General features: G+C 34.4%; 2 protein-coding genes across 4 annotated transcripts in view; one reads left to right on the forward strand and one right to left on the reverse strand.

Annotated features, from left to right (window-relative positions):
- The window catches only part of LOC105218430 (tRNA:m(4)X modification enzyme TRM13 homolog), a 793,174-nt gene extending 790,302 nt beyond the window's left edge, over positions 1-2,872 (forward strand). For all 3 annotated transcript variants that reach the window (XR_008469969.1, XR_008469970.1, XR_008469971.1), the window contains one exon: positions 1,490-2,872. The gene's annotated coding sequence lies outside the window, so the exon portion shown is untranslated. The remainder of the gene's footprint in view (positions 1-1,489) is intronic.
- Positions 1-25,354, reverse strand: part of LOC105218112 (uncharacterized) — a 207,388-nt gene that overhangs the window by 101,216 nt on the left and 80,818 nt on the right. The window contains exon 4 of the transcript XR_008469967.1: positions 260-401. The gene's annotated coding sequence lies outside the window, so the exon portion shown is untranslated. The remainder of the gene's footprint in view (positions 1-259; positions 402-25,354) is intronic.

Consider the following 25,354-nt stretch of genomic DNA (forward strand, 5'->3'; position numbering starts at 1 on the left):
CCAATAAAAGCGAAAAGTCAGCAAAATATAAGTTAAAGTAACCAAATGGTAAGACTGCTAAGACACGTCTTCAAAGAATTAGCAAAGTTCAGTTGACCCACAAAAGGTGCGCTGAATGCGACTTAATTTGCAGTGAAAGTAATTGGTATCTTATATATATGGATGAGTAGGGACTTAACTTCGTTGCTAGCGGAAGTGGCACAGAAATGTGAAAAAAATTGAAATTTCTTTTCCAATTAAACTTTTTGCGTAAACTTACCACTAATCAGTTGGGAAACAGCACACAATTGAGTATCAAATGCACATTGCGGCCTTTTCCTTATACGTGCTGTCAAATCAGTTACAATTTAAGTCGTTGATGTAGAGGCGAAGTTTGTCGTTCGAAAATTTTGTAAAATAAGCTGTAAAAGGAGATAAAATAAATTAATTAATTATATATGTAGTATATATATTTGTAAAAAAAAAATTCGATAACAGATAAAAATTTCAGATATACATAAAAATTAAGTTAGGGTACCACAGATTCTGCAAACTATTTCATTGGGTTAAGGGTAGTCAGAGACATGAATAAATTATAATTTTCATGTTTTTTTTTGCTATTAAATTATGTTTTTTACAAAAGTAATAATATGGGATAATTACACAATTTTTTGACTTGAAGACACGAAAAATAAAAAATATATATATAATTTCCAAAGTTATAGCAGTTTATGTCCTTGCGGTGACAATCGTAAGTGTTCGGAGATTCATCTAAAGTCAATCGGATAAGAAAAAATAGTTTTATAAATAGATAATCCTGGACCTGATCGAAGCTTTTTTGGTTTTTTTTTTTTCAAAAATTAACAAAATATTGTTTCTAGGTTTTTGGGAAAAAGTCAAAAACATGGTCTTAAAAAAATAAAAAATAAAAATAAATATCATAAATGAAATAAAAAGCTTCGATCAGGCACAGAGTTATTATGTATTCTCAAAACTGTATAAATTCCATTAAAATATATTGAGCGGTTTTCGAGTTACAGTTGTCACCAGTTTAAAAAACATAGTTTTGAGAAAAACGAATTTAAAGTTTCAAACTAACGTGTTGGAGTGCCCGAGCGCTATTTGTTATTTGTCGAATAACTCGAAAAGTAATTATCGAATCAACTTCAAAGAATATTTGTAATATATTACACTTAACGAAAATGCAAAAAAAAAAAAAAAACAAAAAATATATTTTTTAAAATCTTGACTATCCTTAAAGTTAAACCTTTTCGAAGACCTGGTCTAAACCCTTAGTTATGACCTAAAACCGAAAGCAAAAAGAAAAATTCCAAAAAATTCCATGATGTTCTACATTTTCCGACAACTTTCTTCAAGTCCTTTAAATCGAAGAAATATAAATATTGTACCTAATAACAAGCAGTAAGATATCTGACATTTTCTCTATACACAATTTCTCCATTTATCCTTTATATATATTATATTTACTGCTCAACTCTTTCTTTTCCAGCATTTACACGTAGCAAATATGTGATATATTCCCTAAACATGCAAAGCAATGGGAATTTACACGCATATTCAGCAAATTCAACATACAAACATACAAATTTAAAAATATCCATGCTCGCAACCACAAGATGAAATACCATTAACACGCGCTAAGTCGCCACGCGGGGAAACAAAGCGACGCAGCCGAATGCGAGGGGGGATGAGAGACGAAAATTGCACTCGTTCTATTATTATAAACACGTACAACAACAAAAGCAACAAAAACACTGCAGTATAAACAAGAAACGGATCAAAATAAATGCAAAACGCCGCAGCAAAATATACAACAATAAGCAAACACACACACACATAAATACTCATAGTCGTACGCGCTAGCTCATTTGACCAGGCGTACGCTGCTGCGAGGCTACAAAAACAAATATGCAAAGCCAAAATTGGCCAAACAAGTCACGTGCTACACGGGGGTATAACACTCGTCCATACATGTATATATATTACAATAAGTGCGTGCGCCCAGTGGGAAAATGCTAGTTGACTCCAAATTTTTGGAGAGTGGCGAAACGAAAAAAACTGGTATAAATTAAATAGATTGGTACAATTTAATGGAGATATCATAGAGAGAGGTTATACCACTTTAATGAGATAGCGATTCGTCAAAGCTTAGAGAATAGTGAATCAAACAAACAACTGGTATAAGTCAAATAGACTGACATAATTAAATAATAAAAAACAGGAGGTTATACCACTTTAATGAGGCAATCAGCAGTATTCGACTTGACAAACCTTGAAGAGAGACGAATCGAACACACTGGTATATTTATAAGAAGATACAATAAAAAGAGGTTTCATCACTCAAGCTCATATATTAGTCAAAAGTTGGAGACTAACGATAATACAATAATAATAACTGGTATAAATACAATCGACTGGTATAATCAAATATACCAAAGTATTATATTTAAATAATCTCTTCTGAAACTAAATTTTATAACTAATTATTTCCAAGTGGTAATTTCATTTCAGCATTTTCATGGTATAAATATCTATGAATATATATGTTCCTTGCATTTGTCCATATAAGAATTTCTGTTGCTTTGCCAACTCGCACTTACAGCGAAAATAATTGTATGTCTACATGGATTACGTGGATAAAAATACAATGGAATGTCCAAGCTAAAAACGGAAAATATCGAACACACGGTCCGTGAGTGCTTAAGGAAAATGTATACCTGAATGTACTATTTTATAATAAAGTATCAACTTAAAGTATCTATTGAATGTAATTTTTTATGCAATAATGCTTCATTCATACGAAATTCATTTCTGATTAATAAAACAAGAAAAAACGTTAACTTCGGCTGTACCGAAGCTAATATACCCTTCACAGGTGCATTTCTTTTAGTAACCATGTGTTTAAGCAAATCTAAAGACGTAAGAAAAAGTAAGTAAAAAAAAGAAAACATTTTACTAATTCTTTTTAGCCGGGTTGTTTGCTAGAAACATTAAGGTTATATAGTTAACCGATCTGAAAAATTTCTTCGGAGATTATATTATTATCGATCGTTCGGTTTGTATGGCAGCTATGTATATGCAATAGTGAACCGATCTGAACAATTTTTTCGGAGATTAAATTATTTCTATGAACAATAACTCAAACCAAATTTCGTGAAGATATGTAGTAAAATGCGGAAGTTTTCCATACAAGCCCTTGATTCCCATCGTTCAGTTTGTATGACAGCTATATGATATAGTGGTCCGATATCGGCAGTTCCGACAAATGAGCAGCTTCTTGAAGAGAAAATAACATCTGCAAAATTTCAAAACAATATCTTAAAAACTGAAGGACTAGTTCGTATATATACAGACAGACAGACGGACGGACGGACATGGCTAAATCGACTCAGTACAACATCCTGATCATTTATATATATACTTTATGGGGCCGCCGACGCTTCCTTCTGGGTGTTACAAACTTCGTGACAAACTTAATATACCCTGTTCAGGGTATAAAAATTATAAATGAGTAGCTCTGTGGAAAATATTCGAAATCTCTTTATAGCGTTTTTAGACAGCCAAATTAATTGATCGATTAAAATTTTGATTTAGAAACCAGTTTTTGTTCTTCACAATGCCGGCTACTCGATAACCGATCAGCTGTTATGCATTTTTGTTTTTGCTTTTCATAAGAAGTTTGTAAGTTTCATCAGCTGATTGATATTTTTTTAGCAGCGACATCTACCGTAGCTTTTTTATAAAAAAATTCAACCAATCGCAGACGAAGTACATATATGGTACGTCTTTATCGCAGAGTTGCATTTCATTTTCAGTTCGATTAAAATTCAATTAACAATTAATGTAGATTTTCTTTTGTATGGTAAAACGATCTTAATAAGCGTTTTAATTGAGCAGAGGCCGGTTAATTGATCAATTAGCTCTTGTGTAAAAAGGCTATTACGGAGATAAATTTAGGAGAAGCTGAGTTGGGTCAAAGTGTCAAAATATCCTCTAAATCCTAAATTTTAAGTTTGAAAAGGAATTTATATTATGAATGCGGCAGTGCAAAGATATTAAAGTGAAAAATATGAAAATCTATTCATTAATATATAATTTCGAATTTCTACATTTCTCTCATTACATCCATGGTTCCAATGGTATACTGTAGTATGAAGTAAACAACCGCTTGTTCTCCTCAAAGCCATATTTTAATGCCAATTTTCGCCGCTTGTTGTACAAAATGTTTAGAGTGACATTTGGTTAGCGGCTTCATTGCCATGGTGTTAAAGCACTAACTACCAAAGAGCATGGAAACAATATTTATTTTCATTTTCCATTTCTCTTTTCATTATACAAACGAAAACGACTTTTATAGCAGAAGTAAGCTAAGGCTAAGCGCTATTGTTGAGTTTAGATTACCTGTTGTTGTTTGGGCTGCGGACAACAAGTCAATGAACAGCGTTAACAACGGACTTTATTGTTGTAGTAGAAACGCCTATTGGCTTTTCTCGCGCCACTCACGAGGACAATTTATGATTGCGCCAAGCCGGCGAGTAATTTGCATGCAAAAGCGAAATGCCAATTTGGTGAGCTAAACCGACTGTCTGGGTTCACGTGTATATATCTATTTAAGTATGTATATATGTATATTTCTGTGTGTGTGTGTTGAAAATTCAAGTGTGCGGCTTAGAACGATAGGCGACTGACCGAAAATAGGCGCACAAGGAAGTTGCGGGCAAAACAAATATATTTAGATATGTAAATGAAATGAATTGGACAGGCCAGCAGCAGCGTACTAGCGGAGAGGGGCAAGCTAATTTCACTGTTACTCGTATTTGTTGGGTCGTCTAGGACCTTATGTCTAAAGCGAGTGCTTAGCGTATTATTTACAAGCTTTGGTGATTACGAGAAAATTTATTTGTTTGGGTTTCCATGAAATTTACTTTGAAGTTTATATTGGGCATAGGTGAGCACCTTAATAAAAGTATATATATTATTATATTAGGGTGGTATAAAAATTAAAAATATATATATAATTTTTGTAGAAACATTTCACAATCGGTAAGAACGCTAATAGAAGAATAAATTATATTATATTAGGGTGGTACTAAAAATAAAAAAAAATTATAATTTTTCTAGAAGCACTTCAGAAACGTTATTTTTATACTTGAAGATATCTCTGATACTTAATTTAGTAACGATTTGAGACCATTAAATATATATTTTCACATTTACGGACCATCCTTATGTGTACACAGAATCAATTACACAATCATTTCATAATAAAATATACTTCCCAAAAGCAATTAATTTGCAAAATTCGACATTTAAATGAAACTACTATTATTTAGTGCACTTAATTTATTTAAATACACCTGCAATTGACAGCCAAATCATCAACATTGCTTAAATAAAATTTATTGTTGCATAATTCTAATTAATACTTGCTGAATAGCTGTGTATTATTGTAAGTACTTCAATGACACTTTGAACCGCTAAATACAGTATTCCATTAAGTAAAACTCAAATAAATTGGCATTGTGCAAACGCCTTTGTAAACTAATGCATGCGCATAAATCAAATCACTTTTGTCTCAAAACACAAATTGTTGCCGAATTTATGGCGATTACTAAGTAATTAAACTGTAATTATGGCACTTACATGGCTAGCTGTTTGCAAAAAGCAGCACTTGAGTGTGTTTATGTGTGTCTATGTGTGAGTAAATATTTGCAAAGTAAAACATAATACAGTTAGTTTACACATTTAGTGCATCATAAATAACATAATTGTCAATTCTACTTGTATAAGCACTTCGTTTTCGACAAAGCCCACTTCAATTGTCTAAATTTGGCTGGATTACATAAAGTATTTGCTTAAATACCTGTGCGCTTACAACTGCTTGTAACTGTATGTACACTTGTATGCATGTATTTAGTTAAATAAATGCACTTATGAACTTCCGGCTAGTGTCATTGTGTACACATAGAAGTGTTTAAGTGCGCATATCTTGCAGATTTACACGAATAATTCGAAATATATTCAATGGTGTTTCAGAAAATGTGCTTACAAATATATATGTGAAGATACCCTGTAGGGAAATTTACATGAGAAAAACCTAAACTACTCTAGTGTACTGAATAACATTTTCAGTTCTCATTAAGAGATTAGGGGTAGTCAGAGACACGAAAAAGTTACATATTTCAGTGATTTGTTATTTTTACCTATTAAATCATGTTATTTTACGGAAGTAATAATATGGCATTTTTACACGATGTTTTAATTTAAGGGGTTATATACAGTTAGAATTTTCAAAAAAACCGATTTTTTTTATTTCTTTTTCTTAATGTACATATATTTAAGAATGCACACAGAAAATTTCATATCGTTCCGGTGAATATTTTCAAAGTTACAAGCAAATGAAAAATTTGAAAAGGCGTTTCAGAGTGCTTGGAAGTACAAGGTTCAAACTTTAAACGCGTTTTTCTCAAAATGGTGTTTTCAAAGTCGGTGACCAACATTACTCGAAAACGGCTAGACCGATTAGTCTCAAATTTTAACACGACCTTCTTAAATATATTTTTTTGTAATTAATCGAAGATTTTTTCTCTCCGATAAATATTTTTTTTTTTTATAAACAATTTAAGGCCGAAATTTCGGTGAAAAATCGATTTTTTTTTTTGAGAAACCGCCATTTTGTCAAAAAATTTTATTTTGCTTATTCCTTCGATTAATTACTAGTTTTAACATTATTTTAACGAAATCTGTTTGGTTTTTTTTAATTTCGGCTGATCCAGTTCCGAGATATAGTGGTCACCGAAAACGTCTTTTTTGAGAGGAGCTCCTGGAGATCAGCTGTAGCTCTTTTTCAAATAAATATTTTTACTAGTACTAAGTCTTAAAATACAGTTAAAAGATACCATAATATGTGTATAAATTTTTGGATCAATAAATTAAAAAGTTTTCTCAGAAAAAATTCTGGAAAATTCACTTTCTTCGGCTGTCTAACTGTATATAACCCCTTAAAGTCTCCAAAATTTGAGAAAAAATTCTGATTTCCAAAGTTATAGTTGTTTGTGTTGACCAAGTTCCCAAAAAAGGTTCAATCATACATAAGTGCTTTGAGATTCATCTAAAATCAATCGGATTATTATAAAATCTAAAAACAGTATAAATTCCATTAAAATCTACTGAGCGGTTCTCGAGTTATAGTTGTTCTCGATACACAGTTCAAAAAACATAGTTTTGAGAAAAACACATTTAAAGTTTCACCCGAGCGTTTTGGAGTACCCGACCACTCTTTGTTATTTCACAAATACGTCGAAAAGTAATTATCGGATCAACTTCAAAATTTCAGAGCATATTTTTAAGATTTACACTTAAGGGGGGAGCCCGCTTTAGAGACTTCAAAAAATCGCATTTTTTTTTTTGCGAGCAATTGGCCGAAAACCAATTCTTTGAAGAGTCCGAAGGACAGTTATTTGGAGCAGGAATCGCTGATTAGCATATTAATAGGGTAAGTTTAAGAAATTTACGATTTTTTGTGAACGAAAAGACACGCGATTTCTCGGATTTCCATTTTTATGATTTTTTCAAATTGGCGGGCAAGATAGGAAAAAAAGTAAACGTCCTATCGAAACGAATCAAAATGCGTTGTATTTGGAATTAAATTCTTTTCTAGAACCTAAAATATCTTAAGAAAGTTAACATTAATCCGGGTTTTATGAGATTTAAAGTATTATTTTTTTAATGCATTTTTTTAATCTTGTTGAATTTTTCACTTTTTGTTGAATTTTCTTGGTTCACCTAGGAATTACACTATTGAAAATTAAAATTTTCTTTTGGTTTTTTGTTTCAGATGAAAATTGCAACTTGCATCTTGCCCGCCACATAGAAATTGCACACTCGAGGCGCCTCCGTAAATTTCTTCAAACATGAAGAATATCTAATGTATAATAATAAAATTTGAGAAATTTGAGAAGTCTTTTCAAATATATAAGAATAAATCCTAAAAGTTTCATTTCAATCAGACATTTCTTTCCTTTCCAAAAAATGCTTGAAAATATAGATTTTTTGAAGCCTCTAAAGCAGGCTCTCCCCTTAATGAAAATACTAAAAAAAACAAAATTTGATTTTTTGAAAATCCTGACTACTCCTAACCTCTTAAAGGTTTTTCCACATGTACGGCTAGCGAGTTTCATGCTGCAGTGTTGATTGCTGTTGACTGCCTTTGTATATCTTCTCTATAGTCCCGAACAAGTTTGAAGTAGTCAAAATCGGGTTGTTGGCTAAAAAAAAAAAACATTGTATAATGTAATGTAAACTAACTCGAATGACAGTGGCAGTGGTATTTAATATGTCCAGAGTTCAAAAGTAATAAATAATGATTTCTAGCTATTTATTGCATATTTTCGTTTTTACCATTATTTATAATTTTTGAACAATTCTATTTCACTTTTCGTTCATTTTTAAGAAATTATTATTGAAGCTATTTACTGTAAAATATTTCTTATTTACGGATTTTTATTTTTAAACTATCATAAACCAATGAATTTCATCTAATCCTTCAACTATAATTATCTACAACCAGTTCAAATTTTCCTGCAGGCCACTTATATAGCATTCATGTAAAACTCACTGCTTCACTGCATGTTCACACCATTTAGCAAATAATATATATTGTACTTTGAAATGTAGATTATGCATATATAAATATTTACTAAATGTTTTTTGATCGCTACAGATGTAAATTTAAATACGTACATTTGTACTATGTACATAAGTAAAATCCAAAAACATGATAATCCGATTTGTAAATATTTTTCGCTTTGAAAAATTTCAATGTTATTGACATACACAAGTGCGAGCAACTTTTATTTACTGCCATGGATTTCGTTGCCTATAACAGTTAATAACTGTATATATTATTAAGCCAAAAAATTATATAGGGTGTTTATTTTGGAGAGCTTTAGAATATAGAAAAAATTTAGCAAAAATATTGAATAATAATACTCTCCAAGCACCCTTACATGCAGAAAAAGTTGTTTAATATTTACATATATACAGTTGAACTACCATAACTCGAAGTTCTCCATAACTCGAACTCTTGAAATGGCAGTAGAAGACAAATTTCATATAAATTACCTTCCGTATCTTGGAAGTTTCTCTAACTCGAAGTTTTTTTATGGATTATAGTGATTCATAGTTATGGAAGTTCAACTGCACCTCTAAAAAAACACCCTTTATTTATGAATTTACAAGAATTTAGAGCAACTGCTGTTACTAAAAGACCAAGACAAAGAAATGTATACATATGTTCTCCGAATATTTTTGGTGTTATTTTTAACCCTAAAAGATCATCGCTATTTTTATAACGTAGAGGTCATCCCTCGTCGATTCGACGACGGCATTATTCAAAGTCCTTAATATATTATCCTACCTATCAAAACCTACTAAAATCAATATATTCACTGGTTTATATATCATCTAAATAAAACAATATCAAACAGTTTTTCTTAAATCTTTTATGAAATAAATAAAATTTTCACAGCTCTGATTGATTCGGCTTTTGTACAAAATAAACACTCGCGTCGTCGAAACGACGAGGCATGACTTTCCAGGGTTAAACAAGCAAATCATTCATACTTGAAAAGTGGTTTTATCTCACTTTATTTTGTTCTACCTTCGTTTCTCATTATTTACACTATATACATATATGGACAAGTATTTATTTCTGTAAATAATGTAATATTTTGTATGTATTCCACTACAAAGTCTAAGTATATGCTTAAGCACTCGTCACGCTTACGGATTATGACCTTAATAATGCTTGACGACATGAAAGTGCTGCAGGCGGAGAATATATTAGAATTGAGTGTGTAAATAAACAAGCACATTTCAAGGTACATTAAAACAACGTAGTATCAACGCAGGATAATGTATACTTTTAGGCGCACAGAGAGCGTGAAGAAAAAAATTTAATAGTACTGGGTGAATGGCCAAATAAGTACGTGCAAGTAAAATTGTTGAAAATAATATAAAATGAATTTAGCTATTTTTAATATTCAGAATGAAGAATATAAAAGGTTTTTCAATAGGGCCGCTACAAAAGTAGACCGATAGGGGCAGCAAACGGCGCCCTATTTTTTACCGCTCTTTTGACATTTCACTTCAGTATGGTTTGCCATTTCATAATGGAAAGATATACGATACAACAACGAGTGGAAATTACTAAATTTACTACCGACTATTCGCTCATTTCTGGCAGAATGGCTTCGTCATTAAGCAAAATATGCGTTATTGATCAGGCAGCAATCCACACCGGCGTCATTGGGCCGTACTTCTTCCGTGATTATCAAGACCGGCATGTTACTGTGAATGGGAATTGCTCCCGTTCCTTGATAACCGAATATTTTGGACACGTATTGAATGATATGTGGTTCCAACAGGACGGCACCACAAGCCACAAGACGTCAGGGTTCAGCGTCTGGCTTTCTGCAAGCGTGCCCGTGGTGTTGCAAAAGAAATCGAGTTCCACACCTAATGGCATCGAATGTTCTTTCACATGAATAAATACTGCCATTAATATCCCAACTCGTTTTTGTCTTATTTAAATTTTTTAGCGCTCTTATTGAAAATACCTCGATATTCTCAAATATAAATGTATATTATAGCTTTCAAAGTATGACTATTTATTTTGTTTTATATAAAAAAAGAATATGAAGACTAAATCTAATCGAAATATCTACAAAAAATATATATTAACCAAGCACAGGAATTATTTTTACTATAAATTGCGAACACGCGCCGTGGAGTTTCCTTACACACACATATGTATTACCAAAAACGCCTGAGTGTATGCTACGATTTTCCGTTATTTACTTACGGCATTGCGATAATTCTTTTCAATGTCAGCAGTAAAGCCGTAGGTAATGATTATTGCCAATTCAATGGTTCGCATAATTGCCAGTAACGTGCAATATGCGTAAATAAGCGCACACAAATACACACACACACACACACACAGGCATAACAATCACCGAAACTCTCTCAGGCGATTTGTCACTAATTGTCATTGCCCATATGCGTAAGCAAGCGCACGAGAATGAAGGCACATATACACACACACACTCAGATATACTGTTCAGCGTATGTTCCAGAGCGAGGCGTAAACACATTTTGTTGCTCGAAAGTATGCAGTACAGCAAAAGCAGTGGCTGATGTTTACAAGCTACCACGCAGCCGATTTCCTTGCAGGCAGTCATGGTATGCTTGGCTATGTGTGTCTGCGTACATATATATTGGCGTGCTTGTGGCACACCATTGCTTATATGATAAATCACGTGACATATAGCAGCGGCATGGTCGTTGTCGGCAAATATGTGGCATAATTTCGGGCGCCAAAGCCAGCGCATAAAGGCAGCGCTGCGCGATAAGCACCGTTCAACTGTATGTGAGTGTGTGTGTGTATGTATGTGAAAACAGCAGTTACCCACCAAACGTGAGGCAGAGCAGTCGCCATATCGACCGGCAGTTAAGGTTGTTGCTGTCGCAAGGCATATGCACAGGCGCGGTGCGATAAACGAAGCGAATAGCTGGCGACACCGCAAGCTCAAACGGTTAGCATAGGCTGCTAGCCCAAAATTATGGCAATAACAACAAATTCGATGCAGCACACCGTTAACTCAACGCTACAAGCATGTGGCAGCACTGGTTATTCAGTGCGGTGTTTCTACCTTTATGGTGGTTGTTAAAATTTTTCCTTGGGACTTGACTGGTACTCTGAATGGGTTTGTTCTTGTTGTTGTTGTTGTTGTTGTCGTTGTCTTTGCACGTAACGATTGTGTTCACCGAAATTCTGCTGTCATTGTTCACTGCCAATTACACACATTGGTCCGTTAACAATTTCGTACGAAGGAATTCGTATCAACCCGGCGCTTGCAAGCCATTCGCATGTGTGTGTGTGCGTATATGTAACACCATTACATCCCTGCATACAACGCACTTACACATGCGAGCGAATGCACGCATTGTCTTCAGATTTGCTGGTATAATTCATCGTCCATTGCACATGAAATCGGCAGGCAATTGTTGCCGCCACCAACACTTAGGCACACACACTTGCTTGCTTCGGGCAATTTGCGATAAGTTGATTTATATGAATTGCTGCACTTGAAGCCAGAGTTTGTTAAGATTATTAGAATTCTAGCAGCATATTCTAGTGAAAGAGTTTTTTTTTAAATAAAAATTGAGGAAATGAGTGTAATAATTTTTATATTATATACCTAGTGAATATCCGGCTATCTAAAGTAAATGGGAGTGCGTACTTACTAAGCTCTGAGATATTTATTAATGCGCCTAAAGATAGGCAACAAGTTACTATTTTAATTTCTTTAGAATTTAGAAAACTCAAGAACCATTGTTTTAATTATTGCTTAAAGAGCCATGCTATACCAATGTTCTCACCAAAAATGTTAAAGGATCTACCTGGGATAAACCAGCTTTTCTACTCATATACGTAAGAATGTTTCTGTACTGGTAGCTGGTGATTGCTATGAATACACAAATTTCTTTCGCTAGCTGTGTCATTTGTGGTACTCTTCTTCTTCCTGAAAGCCATCAGTAGCTAGTACAGCTAAACATTGGGACCAACAGATGGCGTTAAATAAGAGCCATACAGAGACATTCAAACTAGATCAGCTTTAAATCTCCTCGTTAAAGAGATTTAAAAGTTTAACAACTTAAATTAAGTGTCGGTCTGAACATAGTATTAGCAATGAAGTTTAAATATTTCTCTTTATTATTTGCTATGAAATCATGTTACAAGTGCAGAATTATCTGATGAGTCAATCGACTGTATATTGTCACCATAACAGACAACTTTTTTAGTAAAAATGTGTTAGTAAACTATCTGATTTTTTTTATAACTATCTGTATTTTATTGAAGATTCGTATTAACAAAAAATGTTAACAAATAAGAAATATTAACATTCAAACCATTACTCAAGATTGCTGAAATTGTATGTATTTTCACATTTGCAGGGACATCTCTTCTGTAGAGTTTACAAATGCACACAATATAGCGCAAAACCCGAATATGACTTATCTAACTCAAATCACCATAATCCACAGAAAAACTTCGAGTTAGAGAGACTTCGAGTTATAGAATTTTCATTAAAACTTACAATTTTTCAATCCAAAATTGTAACATCATATTTTTTGTTCGCCTCCGTATGATATAAAAAAAAAATTCTGCCTCGATAGTAAAATTTTTAATTTTTTATTATGCCCTGGTGGAAAAGTTCGATTTATGGAAGGAAATTTGTATGAACTTTGACTTTTGACTAAGTAAAAAAAAATGGTATTTTTTTCAACCAAAGAGATTGTAAGTCATTGTATAGTAAATATAGTCAAGAATACTCAGTTTAAATTTGATCGGAGATATTCTCGTTGAGTTATGATGTCAGCAATGTCGTTTCGAGAAAAACGCGTTTAAAGTATCGACTATAGCGGCTTATACCTGCGAAAGGTGGCTCTTTAGAACGCTGTCATTAGAAAACTATGCAAGATACACAAAATATTTTTGCAAATATAAACTATCGAATAAGCACAAAATAAAAACAATCGATTTTTGAAAGTGTCACACTGGTATAGCCCCTTAATTGAGCTGCTACATATTGACAACGGTTCATTTATATATTAAATTAGCCCAGATGTAGGCAACAATTTATATTTCAAAATAAATAACGTTGCCTACATTTAGGCACGCTACAAAATAATTCTCCCTAACCCACTAATGTTTTATATTTATAAAGAATTTCGTATTTGTGGCGAGTATAATTATTGCATACTAGCAGACCCGGGCACACGTCTTGTGACTAAGATATACTATCAATCTTGGCTTCGATGACGATACAAAGAAGAGACAGAAATCTGTTTGAAATGTTATTAATGTCCCTATTCCCGTTATGCTTTGATAATGAAAATGAGTGAAATCGGTTCAGGAATTATCACGGTCCTCACTTACAATATATGATGATTTTCGTTATTCTATTCTTCTATATGAATATATGGGTCAGTATTGTGTGTTATCTTAATAAAATTACATCAATGAATTCCGAGAGTATAAAATGTTCGGTTGCATCCAAACTTATCCTCTCCTTACTTGTTACAAATTGTTTTGGGCTATCGACACAACCTTATACAATTGAACAATGACAAAAATATTTTAACAAAGCAACAATGGCTACCTTCGAAAGATTATTATTTTTTGTTTTCATTTTTTTTTTTTTAATTTTGTTGTCAACTCATATAAAGTTCTGTTATTGCAATCTTCCGCGCAATTATTGTATATTTACTTACTTTCTAAACCTTTCTTGGCCATGCTCGAATATTTCAAGACTAAGACTTAGCCAGATCGATGTGGCAGTTCTCGACTTTTTGCGAGACTAACGAACAGCAATTCGTTTTTATATCTATATACTATAAAATGTTTGTATGGGAGATTAGAAAAATGTGAATTTTAGACTTTTTCAGGCAATTTTTCTCTCCGTAAGAACCATCCTCAATCCCCCTGGAATACACACACAAGAAATAGTAAAATCGGTCCAGCCGTTTAGGAGGAGTTCAATGACACACAAGAAATAGTAAAATCGGTCCAGCCGTTTAGGAGGAGTTCAATGACTAACACACGTAGAGAAGATTTATATATATAAAGATAAATGTATATTTTTCAATCTTTCTGAGAGATTTTCTTAATATTTTTTTCCGTAAGAACCTTGTACAGAGTATTAGAAAACTACAAAAAAAAATCAGCCAAATCGGTCAAGCCGTTTTCATGCTATGTCGTGACAACGGAAAACGGGTTTAATTTTTATATGTATAGATTAGTACTAGTAAAATTATATAACAAAATTCGTTGCCTATAAACAGGCGCATTGTTAAATACTAAAATTTATCTCATACTATATGGCAGAAACAGATGTTAAAGCAGATCTTTAAGTCCAGTTGGTTGCTTTTTAAAAATTATTATTTATACATTTCCGGAGACTTAAGAAACTTCTCCGCCTTAAATAATGCAAAATTTACACACAAAATTCATAATGTCATTAAGAGTTTCTAAAAAAATTTAATATTGTATGTATTGCAAAATAATATAAAATTATGAAATAAAGACTAATATTAATAAAAAAATTTGAATATTATCTAAAAATACTCTTTTTTTCACTCGTGTACAATTGCGCCGTATCTTCTTTATTTATTAAAAAAACAAAAATTTAAACATGTCAGCTCAGCACATGTATTTCCCAGTATTAGTATTTATATTAATATCTATCTTATGCTACACAAACATACAAACATATATAAATACTTATGCTGCTGGCAATATGACACAGTTATAAGCATGTATGCTATTTGCATCTTATGCGCAACGGCAATGAAGCAAATGGTTACGGAAGCCTCAATTCCATCTAATTACGCATCTAATATGACGTTATAGAGCAAAGTTTAACAACAACAACAACAACACTTTAGCATGTATACAAAAAACAACAAATATACAAATACATATATGAATGTTATGATATAACACATACATATGCATAGAATTCACAAGCAAAGGCAAATTTGCACACACAGAGAGAATTGCTGTTTGTATAACTCTAGTGTATGGCTGTATGGGTAAATATAAATGTGTGTGTATATGTTTGCATATGCCGACATACGTCGGTTCATTACAAATGCACAATATTTGTTTTGCCCGCACACACACGCAGGCACATTGCTTCTGCTGCTCTTTGCTGCGCACACATCGAGTTCAATGTGTCGGCTGAGGTTTACGTCGCATTAACAGCTTCCTGGAAGCAGGATATGAGCACATTAATGCCGAAGCACAAGCCAGGCAAGGCATATATGGTATATGTATGTGTGCATACGCCCACATAAAGGTAGAGACTATGCCTAGCGGCAACTAAAGTCGATGTGTGAACGCCAACATATGTGCATGTATGCTTTCGCCAAAGGACATTCAACTCGAAATGTGGTTGGTAACATATACACTTCAAGCAACACAAACAGTCAAAGTAAGTCTACGCTCTTGTAAACACACACACACCTACTCCCACATAGAAACTCATACAAGTGCATGTATTTGTGTTGTTGTTGCAATTGTGGTTATGGCTACATGATGCGCTGTTGTTGTAATGTCAATTTGCCACTATAATTTGTGCTTCGGTTAGCGCCGCAGGCAACAAGCAAGCAACGGCTCAATGCTGGCCAAAGCAACAGCCCGATGAAGCCTAGCGTACAGTGTATACACCTGACTTACTTCGGCACATACATACATACTCATATATACAGTATATATATATATAACTGTACAGTTATATATATGTATTTTCTGCATATTTTTGTGGCAATACATAAAATTAAAGTAGGCGTTGAAAGCATTAACAACTTTGTTGCTGTAGATTTTCGCATATTTTACGTGGCAATCCATCAACGGTGCTCTGGCGCCTTAAAATATGCAATACTTTTTCACACTTTCATTTCTATATGAACTGTTAATGAATATTTGCCAGACAAAGTGCAACTCTGCATCATCGTCGTGCAAATAAGTTGCAATGTCACTGTTTCAGTTTTATTTATCTCCTCGTGATGCTCAATTTGAAAGCTTGCAAAATAAATATATTTTTTACTCACTTGTCTTTGTTCTTGCTGTTGTTGTTGTTGATTTTATGCAAATGACAGTTTTGATTTTGAATTTTTAATGAACGCAGTCATTTGCCCCTCAGCACGATGGTATTTTATGCATTCTAAAAGTGACCGTTCTGACAGCTGGATGTGCCATTGCAATCCCGCCAACCCTCTAATCCACAGTTGAGGCACTCAGTTGGTCCATGGTACCATTTTGACCAGCTCAAATTTATTAAGTTTCTGCGTAGTTTCTCTAAGCGCTTATCTTGCACGTACTACATTTACATACATACATACATACACACGGTGTTGCAAGTATTACCTCGTTGTATATATGTTTATAAATATTTCCTCGTTGCATGTATGTATTTGAATATATGCAGTTGTACGTATAGCTTTGCTTGTGCGCTTGACACTTTTGCTTACTCTGCCGGTTGTTGACAATTTCACAAATTAAGTTGCAAACTTTTGTGCATTTTGCACTTTAGCTATACAACTGTGGCACATGCAACACGACAATTTATTATTGCGCACAAATTGTTGACGGAAATGATTTGAGGAAATTATTTGAATGACATTTGCGATTACGTCAGTATTTACGGAAATGTGGATGTCAAATTTTGTTGTCAATTAAGTTTACAGCATTTCTCCATTAAATGAGATTTATTCAAATAACTGAAATTTATAGTTGCTTTAGAGAGCTAGCTAGATATTAGTAATGAATAAGATCGCAGTGCTTCTCTTTTGGAAGATCCCACATTTGTATTATGGCAGATTAGTTTTTTAGACTTGATTAACTTGACTTGATTGGCTGTGAAGAACCTTTCCAATCGAATAAAAAGTTTTTTACTTTCAAAATCTATTGAGACTTCTCCATTGAGACTAATCAATATATTCTTCAATTACCTTATTTGCTAAACATATTCTTAAAACTACCTAAAATCTATATGGGAGATCCAAAATGTGAGTACGTTTTAAGCGTCTAACATCCATACTGTTGTCCAGTAAATTTATTGCCAATGAGTTTTCATGATTAGACAGTCTATTTAGGTATTTTCGAGAGGCTATGCCAATTTCGTCTTTAACAAAATGTATATTTAAGTCTTTGTGGATGTCGAAGTTGCTTATATACCAAGGAGCACTTACAATGCTTCTTAAAGTTTTCGATTGATATCTTTGGAGGATTTAAATGTTCGATGTACTCGCCGTCCCCCATAACTGCATTGCATATGTCCATACTGGTTTCAGAATTGACTTGTTAAGTCGTACTTTATTTTCAAGGCTAAGTTGTGATCGCTGACCTAAAAGTCAGTACATTTTTTTAGTTTTAAATATCAGTTGCTTCGTTTTCTCTTTTATATGTGTCTTCCAAGTGAGTCGTCTGTCCCAATAAAGACCAAGGTATTTGACAGGTTCACTTTCAGGTATTGTAGAGCCATTTAATGTTACAGGGAGACATTTCCCATTCCTTAATGTAAACGTTGTCTGAACGGATTTCTGTGTATTTACCTCTATCTTCCAATTCTTTAACCATTTTTCGACAATATTAAGTTGTTCTTGTAAGTGTATTGAGACATCACTAGAATTAAAACTTGTGGCAATAAACGCCGTAGCATCAGCTTAAGTTGCTACCTCTAAACCACTAGCGATCGGCAGATCAGCTGTAAATATTGTATATAACACAGGTCCTAAGACGCTTCCTTGGGGAACTCCAGCGTCAATCGAATATAATTCAGAAGATGCACCTTTTTCCTGGACATAGAACTTACGATTGCTTAATAATGATTTTATAAGTAAATAGTAAGGCGCCCCCCATGCCCCCTTCTAAACCCAAACTGGTGTTCAGGTAAAATATTTTGGTCCTCTAAAACAGGTAATATTCTCTTTAAAAGTATATTTTTAAATACTTTAGAGAAGGTCGCCAGTAAACTAATTGGACGGTATGAAGAAGGACGGTTTTCAGGTTTATTGGGTTTCGGAATCATTATTCTTTCAGCGCATTTCCATCGACTTGGATAAATAGACTGGAGCTAAGATCGAAAGAAATCGTTGTATAAATTAAATCGATAAATCAATCAAAAATTATGAAATAATAAGAGAGATACACATATCAGACAACTGAAAGTTAAAGCCTTAACATGGGTAATTGGTCTTTAAAATAAGCATGTAATTCATCTTTTCTGTAATTTTGTGTAAGCTGAGGCCTAGATAAGTAGAAATAAAACAATTATGCTATTAATATAAGAGTACAACTTCATACTAAGCTTTCGAGGCAATTCAGCGCTTTATTCAGCTATAATAATCTTAAGCTGAATAAGTGCTGAATATGTAAAGACTGTTGAAAAGGCTGATATAGTACTGTAGATTCACAATCAAAATAATAGTATATTACCATTTCGAAAACATACCCGTTCATTTCCCAGACAAGAAAACCTAGGATGCTATCAGATAACTAATCTGAGAGGACTTTTGCAGCACACCCTTGCATTTACTGCTGTTTTATCAAAAAGTCAAATTGATTTCAGGCACAGTTGAAATTCTTAGCTACTAAATATAGAAATATAGGTCTCAGAACAGTGTTTTTGACCTTGAGGTGACAAGCCTCGAACAAATTGTATTCTCCAACCAATAAGCTTCTTCCTACTTAAATCCTTCTTACTAAAATCACATCTCATTCAAAAAATTCGTTTTCCACATCACTTAAGTTTATTATCCGAATATTATAAGTTATTTAATTAGGCGCTTTTAAATTTAATTATTATATTTATACAATTCTTTTTGCCCGCACGTCACGCCAACTTGAATTACATAATTACGCTGATACTTTCAAGAGCAGTAATAAGTAAGAAAACCGGCTGAAAAAATTCGAAACAACAAATGTTCATGCTTGAGTGCGGCGCGAAGCTCCAAAAAAGTGCACCAAAAAGCACACGAGCCTCAGACTAGAAACAAATACACAACAAATGGTAAACATGGAAAGAAACAAGTGGGTTACACTAAATAAATAAGTATGTGTGATGTGTGTGTGTGAATGGAAAAATCAAATCAAAGATAAACACATTGAAAAGTGAATTAAATGTTACATTAAAAGCGAAAAAGCGGCGAATAATGAAGTGCTTGTATGTACAACAACTATATACACTTATGTGCTTGTCTGTCTGTATGTCAGCGTATATTAGGCGCGTAATTAAATACGTAATGTGCAACGACTTGAATTAACTGCCGTAATTGTGGCGTTCGTTGTAGGCGTGCTTTTGATTTAGTTGTTGTCTGTTGTCTAGTGCTGGTAAACAGTTTGGTTTTTGTGGTGGTGTTGATGGCAATGGTAATGCCGAGTGATTTTCAAGTTCAAGTTCAAGTTGCTAATGAAAAGAGTACATGCACTTGAACTGCATAGGAAAAATAGTAGAAAAATATAAAAATAAAAATAGACATAATAAATAATAAAAAATACTCAAATAAAATTGAAAAATTGAAGAATAGAAAAAAAAAAATTTTTAAATTGAACTAATACAGCGAGTAAAGTAAAAAAATTAGAAAATGCATAGAAAAATTATTCAAATTAATTTCATATAAATTTTTCAATTTCATCTATTTAGTTGAACCTAGAGGATATGACTTTCACATCTTTTTAAGTTTGAAATTTAGCTTCAAAAATAAGATTTTGCATTATTGAACTTACGGTTACTTTCAACTTACTGCATAGTACAGCGAAGAGAGAGAATGATGCAACATTTCTGATAGTACAGAGTAAAAAACGCCAAGAATTGCCAACTATTTCGCTTACCACTTCAACATATGGCTTCGAATAAGCACTCTCATCCATGATCTTGTTGTTGTTAGTTCATTATCTTAGAATTAGAAAACCTCAAATACGAAAACCTTACCTCACATACCCATTTTGATAATGAACCTAATTCTCTTAGAACATTTCTCTGAGAGATTAATGTGAGAACACGATACTCTCTCAACACTTCGTCGTTCAGTGAAGAATTTCAACAAGACCGAAAGAGTAGTCCCTAAAGGAATTATTCGATAAGGTATTACATTGTTCTGCTTTTTCCCGCATGGATAAGGAGGCGAAGCGAATGGGTCTGGAGGTGAATGAGAACAAGACGAAATATCTCCTGTCATCAAACAAACAGTCGGCGCATTCGCGTCTTGGCTCCCACGTCACTGTTGACAGTCATAACTTCGAGGTCGTAGATAATTTCGTATACCTGGGAACCAGCATCAACAACACGAACAATGTCAGCCTCGAAATACAGCGCAGAATCACTCTTGCCAACAGGTGCTACTTTGGACTGAGTAGGCAATTGAAGTCCTTTCTCGACGAACCAAAATCAAGCTCTACAAGTCGCTTATCATTCCCGTTCTGCTTTACGGTGCAGAAGCCTGGACGATGTCAACATCAGATGTGACGACACTAGTAGTTTTCAAGAAGAAAATTTTGCGCATGATTTATGGTCCTCAGAACATTGGCAACGGCGAATACCGCAGACGATGGAACGATGAGCTGCACGAGTTATACGACGACATTGACATAGTTCAGCGAATAAAAAAACAGCGGCTACTATGGCTAGATCATGTTGTTAGAATGAACGAAAGTGCTTCAGCTCTTAAAGTGTTCGATGCAGTACCCGCCGGAGGAAGCCGAGGAAGGGGAAGGCCTCCACTCCGTTGGACTGGTTACACTTGGAATCTCCAACTGGCGCCGGACAGCGAAGGAAAGCGCTCTCATCGATTCGGCTATACCCGGCTAAACGGTTCAACGCCAATTACATACATACATACATTACAATCTGATGATGTTACAAATTCGGCCATAGACCACGCTGGTTAGAAGATCACGAGAGTATTTAGGAACTATTTAATGCTATCACAATTCCAAAAACCACAATAACATGAATATGACCGTGAAAAAATTAGGGGATGAGTTAAAATTGTAGGCTCACTCCCCTTATGAAGTTTGACCAGCTAAAAGTTAGAATAGATCACAAAAAATCACGAAAAATTTGCTCCCCACAACTTTTCACACACAAAAGTTTCGAATTTATTGAATTGCCGCAAATTTTCAGTCGCTGGGAGTTCTTCGCAGCAGATCTTCCCAATTACAAAGCAACAGTGATGCAGCACAATAAAACAACTACAACAGCTGACAATGATTGTAAAACAATAAAAATGCGGCAGCAAAGTAGTAAATTAATAACAAAAACAACAACTAAGAATGATAAGTGCGGGAAATGAAAATAGAGAGAAAGCCAGCGACAAATGACGAAGTCACCTTTTGACCCACTTTCCTTGATGTGCTTAATGTGCATAATGATCTCCACAACTGTCTGTCCGAACAGGCGATACACAAATGATAGCCGCCGTCATGTTGCAACCGCAAATGCAGAAAACCGAACAGCTGCCACAAATATCACATATCGGCGGTGTCTCTATATTGATGCAGAAGTATGGATATAAGTATGTATGTAAATACATAAGTACGCAGATAAGTATGTAAGTAGGTGCCTAAGTGAAGATCAATAGATGCGCATCAGCTTTCCGGCGGTAGAGAAAAAGCGAAACCGCAAACAAATGTGAGAGCGCACAACAAAGTAAAAGAACAGTGAAATGTAAAAAACAACAACAACTTATTTGAATAATGACATGTTATTGCAGCAAAGATCGGTGGCAAGATCAGTGACAAGAGAATAACCGCGGCAATAAGAAAAGACAGCACTAAGAAGAAAAGCAACCGCAGAAGCATATGCTGCGACAAGCGACGTCAAATCAATCGTATAAGCATCACATCACTGCCACATTTGAGTGACTTGATCACATGACGATCACTCGACGTCGACAGCGGTGCAACAGCCACAACGGAAGTGACAGCGTAGGCAAATCACCAAATCGAATGAAGATAAATGGCTGGCGAAAAGAAGATTTCCAAACGATTACGGTAATGTAAAAAATAGGAACAAAAACAACGAATAATGACAACAAAAACACAAATCCCAGCGCTGTGGCAACCAGCTGTTGCGCTCGTTTGTCAGCAAACATTGTGGCTTCTACACTATTTTATTTGGCATTTATTGTGCTTAGTACTTGCAACATTTTATGTCAAATGTGAAAATTGAGCTGCCAACACGTACAGCGGCCAAAAGAAAGCACTGACGGCAGCGGCTGAAGTAAGGAAAGCGACTCGCTCACCAAGCGCAGTTACTTGTGTTCGACTGTGGTAAGGTGGCTAAGTGCCACAGTCAATTTGCGACGCTGAGTCATTTATTGCTGCGCTTTGCATGCACTTGCTTGCCACAAATTGTTGCTGCATAATTTTTTTTCTCTTTCGGTAAAGGTACAGTTTTTTCTACTACAGACTTTGGTGTGAAAAAAATTTACGGCCACTCTGCTGCTGCTACATCGCTTTCTTCTGCGTTGACTTCGTGTGTAACACTCGTTCTCACATTTATTTATGCAACAAATGCACATTTGTATTGCGGGTATTAAGCGAAAGAGTGATTGCTTTTTTATTGCGTGAAAATGTTTGCGGCATGTTTTGGCATTAGAAATGCTTAGATTTTCATGTAATGGAGGGTATATAGAATGATGAATGTGTTCGTGGTAATTGCTGTGAAATGGTGAAAAGATTAAATTGTAGTTGTGGAGAAATGTTTTTGATATTTATATAGACAAATAGAAGGGTTTGGGAGTCAAAAGTCGGGGTTAAATGAGTGAGCAAAGCATGGTGAGAAGAGTATCGATTGAAATGTTGCTCGAAAACTATTTACGATACGTTATGTTAAGTTAAGTTACGTTATATTAGATTTTAATGTTATGTTATGTTATATTATGTTTTGTTATGTTACAATGTTACAATGTTACGATATGTTATCTTATGTTATGTTATGTTATGTTATGTTATGTTATGTTATGTTATGTTATGTTAAGTTATGTTATGTTACGTTATGTTATCTTATGTTATGTTATGTTATGTTACGTTATGTTATGTTACGTTATGTTATGTTACGTTATGTTATGTTATGTTATGTCATGTTATGTTATGTTATGTTATACTACGATAAATTTTGAATTTCATTAAATTTTTTTTAATTTCTGATTTTTGATCCTACAGAGCCTATAAGAACAAATAACGTTTGTCAAGATCCGGCGGAAGACCTGTGACGACGAATACCGATCAAATCATGGAAAACATCGAGTTAGACCGGCATGTGGCATCTTATGACATCGCCCAGGAGATGGGACTTAGTCGCCAAACCATTTTAAACCATCTGCAGAAGGCTGGCTACACAAAAAAAAAACTTGATGTTTGGGTGCCGCATGATTTGACGCAAAAAAACGGAACAAACTCGACCCATTTTTGAAGCGAATGGTGACTGGCGACGAAAAATGGATTACAATACGACAATATCAAGCGAAAACGGTCGTGGTTGTAGGCCGGTGTATCGTCCCAAGCCGGGATTGACGGCCAGGAAGGTGCTGTGTGCTGTGTGTTTGGTGGGATTGGAAGGGAATCATCCACTATGAGTTGCTCCCATATGATCAGACGCTTAATTCTACCATTTACTTCGAACAACTGGACCGCTTGAAGCAGACGATCGACCAGAAGCGTCCAGAATTGGCCAACAGGAAGGGTGTAGTGTTTCACCAGGACAACGCCAGACCACAGACTTCGTTGATGACTAGTCAGAAGCTACGAGAGCTCGGATGAGAGGTTTTATCATATCCACCATATAGCCCAGACATAGCGCCAAGTGATTACCATCTGTTCCTGTCCATGGCGAACGCTCTTGGTGGTGTAAAGTTGAACTCAAAAAAGGCTTGTGGAAAGTGGCTGTCCGAGTTCTTCGCAAATAAGGAGGGGGGCTTCTACGGGAGGGTATTATGAAGTTACCGTCTAGATTGAAACAGATTATCGAACGAAACGGAGCATATTTAAATCAAATACGATCACTGTAACACTTTTTATAAAGCACTGAATAAAGGGCAAAAAAGGGAAAGGAGCCATTTGCCAGCCTAATATATGTATGTATGTATGTTATGCCTATGTAATGATTGCATTATAAATCAATAACAAGCAAATATTTTCTTGAAAATTTGAATATTCGATTAATTCATAAATCTCTGTGTTTGTAATGCAACCTTCAGTTGAATTCAGTTAGGAAATTGCATATGTAATCTAGAAATTAATCTTACTGCCTACTAACTGCATGCATTATACATGAAAAAGGCATTGGAGCAGCGGCAAATGCAGCACACGCTCACACCAACACACATACAAACACCCAGCAAATGCATACATTTGAATATGCCATGGCAATACATTGTATCGAATGCACATAACTGTAATTTGATACACATACACACACACGTACGCATATGCTTGTAAAATTGCTAACACATAGCATTACACTTGTAAAACCGCCGTAATTAAGGTCAAATCAAATAACCGACCATAACCGCCTATAAATATGCAATGAATTTTCAAATTCTGCACCAACAACAACAATGTATTGTATTGCAAACGCCAAACTCGAACAATAGCCACATAAATTACAAATATTAAGTGAGAATTTGCAATAATTTGGCAAACACATGTGTATAAATGTATGTGTATGTGTGTGTGTTAGTGCGCGCGGAGAATTGATTTTGATTGTTCGAAATTAGCCCGAGT

Source organism: Zeugodacus cucurbitae, chromosome 2 (assembly GCF_028554725.1).
Source record: "Zeugodacus cucurbitae isolate PBARC_wt_2022May chromosome 2, idZeuCucr1.2, whole genome shotgun sequence".
Lineage (NCBI taxonomy): Eukaryota > Metazoa > Arthropoda > Insecta > Diptera > Tephritidae > Zeugodacus > Zeugodacus cucurbitae.